Source organism: Seriola dumerili, unplaced genomic scaffold (assembly GCF_002260705.1).
Source record: "Seriola dumerili isolate Sdu_G_001 unplaced genomic scaffold, Sdu_1.0 BDQW01002857.1, whole genome shotgun sequence".
Lineage (NCBI taxonomy): Eukaryota > Metazoa > Chordata > Actinopteri > Carangiformes > Carangidae > Seriola > Seriola dumerili.
In genome coordinates this window covers 141,550-150,857 of record NW_019177112.1, presented here as the reverse complement: position 1 = coordinate 150,857, position 9,308 = coordinate 141,550, and the positions used below count along the sequence as shown (strand labels likewise).

The 9,308-nt window shown below is 43.4% G+C and overlaps 1 pseudogene; it reads right to left on the bottom strand.

The window, feature by feature from the left end:
• Positions 1 to 2,520: 2,520 nt before the first annotated feature.
• Positions 2,521 to 6,383, bottom strand: LOC111239458 (annotated as a pseudogene).
• Positions 6,384 to 9,308: the final 2,925 nt, after the last annotated feature.

Genomic DNA, 9,308 nt, shown 5'->3' with positions numbered 1-9,308 from the left:
TGATTGTAAATATTAATGATCTGCCTCCTTTCTCCCCTTGACTCTAAACCTATTGAGAATCTTTGTTGTCACTTCTTAACGGGAGATTGACAGTGAGGTGAATGAACCGATGCATGCTCATTCTCTTTAACTGCGTCTTCGGAGTGCTGGTTGCTGGCTGACATCAATCTATATTGATAGGTCAACGACAATAAGTGACAGAACTCCCGGTGTTGATGCGATCAATGCTGTGACTGTAATAATTTTGAGTTGTTTTGTTTGTTTATTCTCTACTTAACGGTTGAAAATTAAACAAGTGAGATGAATATTTGTTTTCATTTAGTTGCACTGTTATAAGTCTGGTCACAATGTGATTTGTCTCTCTTATACTATTCAGATTGAGGTTATTAACATTTTGGATTGACCGTATTTTTTGGAGCGCTGTATTGTTCAAATCTACAATCAATCCTCAGAAATCTATTAACATGCCTGGTACTGGTGCACACTATGTGTATATATATCTATGGGAGTATTACGTAACGTATTTATCTTTACAATATTATGTATTAATATTTATGGACATTATTATTCATTGTATTAGTTGATGTATTCTCTTTTGTCTAATTTCATTATTAGATGATATATGAGAGTGAATCGAAAAAATATAATAAACTCTTATTATTTTGACCTATTATATTTATGAAAGAGCTACCTTAAGACTTTAGTATGATCTTATAAGAGGAATATTATATGGTATAGTTTTTTATCTTATAATATTATCTTCCTTGTTGTTCGTTGTGTTCAATTTGCATTTTATAATAATCTTTTCATTATATTTTAATGTTCTCCTCCTTGTATTTATTTCACTAAAGAAAAGAAACCAAGAAAAGAAGAGAGCACGACATGTTTGTTGGAGTCGGCGTACAGAGAGACAGAACGCTTTGGTTCTTTTCGCTCTTTATTGAATCTTTGGGTTTTTATATAGATAATATCATCTATGATGGATGATTATTACTAGGAAAGGCGGAGGTCAAACCCATGCTGTGACCCTCATTGACCTATCACCTGGCTTTTCAAGGACGGCAGCTGTGGCTTCATGGTTCAATCGAGTATGTCAGTTTGGTTTGTCATCGGCGACTAGCAAGGTGAAAGGAGGATGGAGCTGTTAGTGCTTTGGGTGGTCGGTAGTCTTTTGCTCCGGCGATATCTTGCCTGTCTTCCTGAGCTCCTCCTCAGAATCTCTTGAGGTCAGGGTCAAAACACATGTAGCGCTCTTACTTTGGTAATATCCTAAGGATCTGTGCTTTATACTAGTTGAATAGTATTTAAATTATTATCTACTTGGTTGTCTTTTTAATTTGTAAATGAAGGATATGTTCCTCATCACAATATTATCTATATTCTAGCTGGTTGTATGGCCTAATCGCTTCTGTTACCATTGCAGTGGAGCAACCTCGGTGTCTTAATCTGAGATTGATTGATGAGAGACTATTATTGGTAGAGAGGAGAGATCATGGTTATGAATTTGATGTAAGGAAGATGTATCAAGTAGAATAGAGAGATGACAGGTAAGAGACTATTGTTGATGACATGCGAGGTAATTATGATGTACATTCACTATTAGATACTACATTATGTATCATTGTAGTTGATCGTGTCTCTTGACCCTTCATCCTACTCCTTTTGGTCTTTATATTCTCTGTCGTAGTCTGTCTGTCACTCTCGTGTCCTCCTTGTGCTATCTTATGCTGTTTTGTTGTGTGTGTTGTGTGGTTGTGTGTCTGTTCTATCTGTTCTCTACTACATTCTGCTGTGTGTGGTGTTCTGTCTACCTTGTCCTCAACGGTATCTCATTGATCTGTGTGTGGGTCTGTCTACCTGTTCACTATCTCCTTGATGATTAGTGCTAGTCTGCTCTACCTGTTCTCAACTTATTTCATTCCCTGTGTAGTTGTTTGTAGTCTCATGTTCTAACCTGTCCTCGACTATTCCTATTCACCTTGTGTTGTGTTGTCTGTCGTACTCTGTCCGTGTTGCAGAGTTTCCCTCGATCTACTTTCATGTTGGTCAAGATTGAAGGTGATTTCATGCTCTCGGTTATTTGTGCTTCGACCATGGGTACAACTCTTTATTTATCCATACTTTTTTTCTACTTGCTCTGAGTTTTCCAGTCTTTTTTCATCTCGTATGAGTAGAACAGACAGGTTAAGGGGGGGGGCGAGGTTTGTTGATTGAAAATTGAAATCTGTACTAGACAGTACAGTTAGACAGACAGACGCAGACAAGAACAGACAGACAGCAGGTGTCTTACGTCTGATGACCTCACGGAGCCGAATCTGGTTGACCTTGAGCAGGCAGACAGGCAGGCCTTCTTGTTCTCCTCGCCTGCTGATCCTCTTGGGAGTTGGTCACAGTCAGGTCGTTCTGCTATACGTATCTGTTATTGTTTGAAACACATGCTGCTATTTGGATTTCACTTGATGTCCGTGTATGTATCAATGATAAGAGGAGTAATTTCAGAGCGTTCTCTACCTTGGATTGTCAGGTGGAGGCGTGATTCATTGCCCATGTGCTCCAGTGTTCTCTGGTCAAATGGATCCTCAATGGACTGGACTAAGAACAGAGTGAATGTTCGCGGTTACAGGAGTGATCATACAACGTGCACTGGACCAGCTCACATGTTGTCTCATGGTAATAATATTCTGGTTTATTAATATTTAAATGGTTCCCAGAGACATCTGTGATTTTTTTTTTTTTTTTTTTTTTTTTTTCATATCTCCGAGCTGGGTGTCTACAGTAGAAACCTCCATTTCAGATCAAATGATCAAATATCTCATCGGAAATACCAATGCACACTTAAATGAGTTATTAGAGTATATACAGTGTGTTACTCACTGATTGGGCTCTTTTGAATGACCTCAATTAGATGCTGTCTATTGTTTAAATGATTCATTCTTAAACTTTTTAATATTGCATGGGAGTCTAATGGAAGCTCAATTAAGGTCCTTTGTGTTTATAAATCAGCAAGCTGTTCCATTCCAATGTCAAACTATTCCGTCACTGATCAATAACATCTAGCGATGATGACATGCTACAGTCTTTAGGTTGTTGTACTATGTGCATGATTCTCTCCATTCAACCTCCCATCACAGCATCACAAAGAGGCTCAGAGACAACATGTGAATCCCATAGAAAGTCAATTAATTAAAACCTGATCAAAGTCAGAATGAATGTGTTTCTTTAAAGAATGTGGAGAGTGGAAGTCAGAATGAAGGCCCCTCCCACAGGATTGATGTCACACCGAGCTTCTGGCTCTCGTGCGTTGTTTACCAGGGGTAACCCCTTGATGAGCTGGGCGGTACAGATCTCCCCCAGCTTCTCTCCGCTGATGTGTCTGGCCGGTCGTCGGGGGACTTGAAGTGCCAGGTCGTACTTCCCGTTGCGGTAAAACTCGGAGGCCGCCACGTCCATGCCGATGATGAATCTTGTCGGGGTATCCGGCCCTTCTCGATGGCCGTCTTCAAGACAGCTCCAGAGCTGGGGAGGGGGGGGGATGTAAATCATTTTACTTTGGATTTGAAGGGTCGCAGCAGAAGTCCACTGACATTCAAATGAGTCGTTTCCATAGTTTGTTCCGTCGTTTTCACTGAGTACAAGCTTTAAGGGTGTGGGAACAACATTATCAATATTAATCATATTATATATATTTATAATTTCATGATGCAGTTGCAGCACTTTATTATTGTCATATATTAATTTGTAAGTGTTAACATTGAAGTTTTGGGTTATTTACAACCTCTTCAGTGTGTGAGCACTTTGGTTTCCCAGCCTGCTGTAGTTTGCAAGGGGGACAGGTGTGACTGTGACGCATATATTTACATGGTCGTGGGCCTGTAAAAACATCGACATGTTGCGAAATCAGAGAGAAAGACAGGTGCACGTCTCATCGCCTCATTGTTCTCCAGGATGTTGGGGGCAAAGCGCGCGCCTCGTCTCCCCACGTTGGGTGCGTCTTTGCCGTTCTTCGCCTTGAATCACGTTCTTCAGGGTTGTGGTAAACTGAGCGCAAGCTCACGCACACACACACATACACACAGGGCAGTTAAGACAGGTGGTGTTTGATCGTGAACACACACAACACTGGATGTGAACGAGCAAGCACCTCGAAGCTTCCGGATCCTCATGGACTCGTGGAAGTTCGAACGCTCCGTACGGGAAGAATCAATGAACTCCTGCATCGCCAGTTTGTTTTCAGCGTGGCTTCCTCCGTTGATGACGTTAAAGGCCTGGAGAGGAAACACTAAGTTAACTTGTTAACTAAGTCCACTGAACTAATCCCACCAAGCCTGTAACCAGCTTTCACTTGTGGTTAATTAGCCCACACTCTTTATTAGCTTCAGTGACAAGAGTAAGCGACCAGTAGGCCAGGTCCATGTGAACAAGGAGGACTGGGTTGTTTAAGCCGCCTCCCACCCCAGAGGCCCGCTCCGCACTCACAGGAACAGGAAAGAAATGACGTCCCTTTGTGCCGGCGAGGTCGGCGATGTTGGCGGGTAGAGAGGAACTCCCTTCTCCGCTGCTCGCGGCCTTACAGACGGACCAGCGACAGCGCCGCAGGAATGGCGTTTAGCACCGACTTAGCTGAGAGAGAAGACGGGTCCAGAGAGAGAGACGGGTCAGAGAGAGAGATTAACGGGTCAGAGAGAGAAGACCGGTCGGAGAGAGAGACGGGTCAAGAGAGAAGAGAAACGGTCAGAGAGAGAGAAACGGGTCAGAGAGGAGAGCAGGTCAGATAGAGAGAGACAGATCAGAGAGAGAAAGACAGGTCAGAGAGAAGAGACCGGGTCAGAGAGAGGAGAAACGGGTCATAAAAAAAGAGGAGAGAGACCAGGGTTCAGATATGAGAGAGACAGATTTCAGAGAGAAGAAAAGACAAGGTTAAGAGAGGAGTACGGGTCAGAGAGAGAGAGACAGATCAGAGAGAGAAAGACAGGTCAGCAGAGAGAAGAGACGGGTCAGAGAGAGAGAGGCGGGTCAGAGAGAGACGGGTCAGAGAGAAGACAGGTCAGAGAGACAGACCAGGCCAAGAATGAGAGACAGGTCCAGAGAGAGACAGGTCAGAGAGAACAGGTCAGAGACCAGACGGTCAGAGAGAGCAGACAGGTCCTTACATTTGTTCTCAGTTTCCGTCCAACTCCAAACAAATGAACTTGTCGATCTTCTCCTGCTCAAACAACACTTGAATTTCTGGAAAGACAGAGGAAGGAGACAGAGTAAACAGGTTAGAGAGAAGAGACAGGTAGACAGAGAGACAGGTTAGTGTTCAGCCCTGTAGCCCGCCCCCGCCGTGATTGGATCACTCTGACCGTCCTGTAGTTACCTTCTCCAGCAGCTTGGGGGCGATGTCCTTGTTTATATGACCCACAGCCTTCAGAGTTCTGCAACAGACCAGACAACAGTCATCCACAACGCACACATCCAGGACCTTCCAGGACATTCCAGACCCTTCCAGGACAGCCCCTGGAAAAAGTCAAATCTGCATCCTACCTTTGCCCCAGGTAACCGGGACTTGTCTCCGTCACGGAGCTCAAAGGGCCTCATGGACTCCAGTGGAAGCACCGCTGGGGACGCAGCTGCCCTGAAGTGACCTGAGGAGACAAGACAGGCAGACAGACAGACCAAGGTTGGTATGTTAATACAGAGACAGTAGAAGAACAGACCCTTCAGATTCTGATTGGACGAATGGATAGGATCTTGGTCTCACCCCTTGGCAGTCCACAGGTCCACCTCCACTGTGGGGTTTCCTCCTGGAGTCCAGAATCTCCCGGCGTGAATCTTAGTGATTGGACATCCTGCTGAGGGAGGGACACAGAGGATCAGAGGTCTTGTGAAGGACCAGACCGGACCCTGTCCCTACAGGGTCCTGTCCTCGCGATCCCGAGCGGACAACGAAACCGTCCCTGGGATAATACAGGGACCCGGACCGAAAACCCCTGTCCCTAGCGAGTTCAGGACCGCAGTCCAAGCACGTTCAGACCTGTTCTGTGACAGAACCTGGTCCTGGAGTCACTGGAACAGGATCAGAGGACAGACCAGGAACCCGGTCCAGATGTCTCTGTCCCACAGTTAGAGACAAAAACGCAGAAGAAGAGAAGAAAAAGATCTTTCTTCCCTGGGGGTTTGACGCTTCAAAATATAAAACCAACACTCTGAAACCAGAAGGTCAAACTCACTCTGTGTGTGTGGTGTGTGTGTGTTGTGTGTGTGTGTGTGTGTGTGTGGTGTGTGTGTGTGTTGTGCTGGTGTGTGTGTGTGTGGTGTGTGTGTGCGTGTGTGTGGTGTGTGTGTGTGTGTGTCAGACCTGCTGCAGAGATCCTGGTTAACGCCAATGAGCCTCCTGACATGGGCCAACAGATCTGTCCCCTATGTCAGACCACGCCCACCCACTCCCACAACAGCCAATCACAAAGCTGCTCTCCATGACGGTGGCCTAATGGGAAACCAAGAGGAAAAGAGGGAGATACCATTCTGGAGCCAGAGAGGGGGGGTCCCTCCAGAGAGAGTTAATTAAATACAGTAAGGCTTGGTGAGTAAAACGCCTCATGACCTTTCCCCTGACCTTTCTACACAGTTCATGACTTCCTCCTGTCCAATTAATAGAGTTTAACAGTACACCACACCACACACACACACACACACAACACACACACACACACAAACACACACAACACACACTTATGTTCAATGTTCTTGACATTTTGCTAGAGGGTATTTTGTGACTGTGAGCTGATATCAGCCTCTTCAACGCTCTGATAACTGAAAGGTCTGCTGGAGCCTGAACCACAATGACCTCAGTGTGAGCGACTGTAAACACAACTGTCCAGTGTCACAGATGCATGCTGGGAGCTACAGTTTGCTGCTCTGTGAGTGGCTGCAGCTAACCAATGATCAATGATCAATTATTTTTAACCATGATCAAATCTGCTTTACAAATATCTGCTCAGTAAAAGCGCTGCCAACCAGTTCAACAAATTTAAATACATAAAATAAATAGAGAAATGAACAAATACAGAAATAAAATAGATCGATAAATAAAACATAGATAAATAAAATCCACGGAACAAGGAAATACTGAGTCATACCACAGTAAAACTTTCACATTTGAGAAGCTGGAGATTTTTCTGTTTGTATCGACACATTAATGAAGATGGTTTGCTGATTTTATCAACTGATCTTTTCAAAGCTGCACTTTAAACACAACATAACAAATCATTAAACAATTAACAAGCGTTTCATTTGTTTTGAGCTTAAACATGTGAAGCAGCTGCAAGATGCAGATGGATGCAAGTCCTGTCCTGCTCTTGTGTTCAAGCTTCACAGTGGAGAGGTTTCCTCATCAATGGAATCAACTCCGCACATACCCAGCAAAGAACTGAGCCACATGGCTTTAATATCCTATTCACACCACACAGGAAAGTATTAGTATCAGTGTCTTCAGTATTTTGTAGTAGTTATAACGTGTTAGTGTGTTTAAAGATATAGAGCATTATGTTTTAGCAGTAGCTGGTAGCAGGCTTTAGCGTTGTTACTGTGTCATCAAGTACATATAAAGAGTAAGAGTAAGAAGTATGAGCCGCAGAAGTAATGCAGCAGTGCTAACAATAGATGAGTGTATTAGAAGTACATCAGTGTGTTAAGCAAAGCAGCTAACTGCTGCTGTGTCCCTGAGTGTGTATGTAATTAATGTGTGTGTGTTGTGTGTGTGTGTGGTGTGTGGTGTGTGTGTGTGTGTGTGTGTGTGGTTTGTTGTGTTGTGTGTGTAAAAGGTCAAAGCATGCCAGCAGAACAAACAGCTGAGTGGTTACAGTCACCTGAAACGAAATGTGGAACTTTACAAAGACTTTTACTGTACAAACATGACGCAACAACTGGAACGTACGATCTACAACACAACATACAACACTACTGCTAATAGTGCTGCTAACAGTGCTGGCTAACACTACAGCTAACACCCAGCTAACACTATGCTAACACCCACAGCTAACAATCTAACAGCTAAAACTACTGCTAAACACACAGCTAAAAACTAACTGCTAACACACAGCTAATAACGAACAGCTCACACTACTGCTAAAATTACTGCTTAAACTACTGGCTAACACCACAGCTAAAAAATACTGCTAACACCACAGCTAACACTACAGCTATAAACTAGTGCTAACACCACAGGTAAAAACTACTGCCTAACACTACTGCTAACACCAACAGCTAACACTCAGCTAAAACTAGTGCTAACACCACAGGTAAAATACTACTGATAACATTACTTGCTAAACATTACTGCTAACAACTACAGCTATACACTACTGCTAAAACTACTGCTAACACACAGCTAACACTAAACAGCTAAAACTACTGCTAACAATTAACTGCTAACACCACACAAGCTAAGCACCCTACTGCTAAACACCACAGCTAATCACTTGACTACTCTATACTACAGGTACTACTGCTAAACACTAACAGACAACACTGAAGCGAACACTACTGCTAACACTGATGCTAACTATTGCTAAACACTACACTTGACACAATAACTACCATAAGCTTACGCGCACAGCTAACAGCAAAAACAAACCAACTGCTAATTTACTGCGCTATAATGTAATGTAATGTGAGGCTGCAGTTTTGTGTTGTTGTCAGATTAGCCCGGTCTGCAGGTCGTCCATGTTCCACCTTGTTCCTCAGTGTTTCACTGGGACCTGATTTCAAAATGAATCACTCAGCAAGTCCACAGGCTGGTTATAGAAACAGAAAACAGTTTCCCTGTGTATGTATATGACCTGTGAAATGCCCAGTACAGGTGTGTTCCTCTCAGGTGGTCTGGGAACAAGGACAATCAATTCTGGGGTGGGATCTAGAACTTTCTCTGTTTGCATGGCTTCATAAGTAATCTGAGGACGCTTTATCCATGACATAATCATCAGCCGTCTGATTCTTCTGTTTTAATTTTTACTATTTTAACGCGCGTGTGTGTGTTGTGTGGTGTGTGTGTGTGTGTTGTGTTTTATATTGCTTGTGTGTCTTTTCTTAATGACTTTTCTCTGTCTTTTGTGAAGCACTTTGAATTGCCTTGATGTCCTAAAATATAATCTGGCCTGGTCCACAAATAACAGAATGTGGACAGACATATTGACGATTGTTAACAATCAGATATATAAGATTAAATCACCATAGATACAATCTTATACATTTACAGATGAAGCCATTCACTGTCGTCTGCTCTGCCTGTTGTCTGTCTGTCTCTCTCTCTCTGTCTGTCCTGTCTG